Source organism: Myotis brandtii, unplaced genomic scaffold (assembly GCF_000412655.1).
Source record: "Myotis brandtii unplaced genomic scaffold, ASM41265v1 scaffold35, whole genome shotgun sequence".
In the NCBI taxonomy this organism is placed as follows: domain Eukaryota; kingdom Metazoa; phylum Chordata; class Mammalia; order Chiroptera; family Vespertilionidae; genus Myotis; species Myotis brandtii.
This window is the reverse complement of record NW_005363467.1, coordinates 528059-528341: the sequence shown is the minus strand read 5'-3', so window position 1 is coordinate 528341 and position 283 is coordinate 528059.

Genomic DNA, 283 nt, shown 5'->3' with positions numbered 1-283 from the left:
AGCGAGGAGGCTGGGGACGGGCAGGCCCTCTCCGGGGCAATCTTTTCTTTCCTTTTTTTCCTCTTTGACGGGTATCTTAAGCTCGTCAAGTTCTTAGCCAGAGCTTCCCAAGGCGAGCGTGGAGGGAGCATATGGCGCTCGCCCGGTCCATATGACTGGCTGAGCGTCGACCACTACTGTTGATACAATATATCACTTTCTCCTCAATATTATGACAGCGTTTGTCAATGAAAATTAAATTACTGTCAAACGTATCCTGCTAGCTTACGGCGCAGGCCTCGGA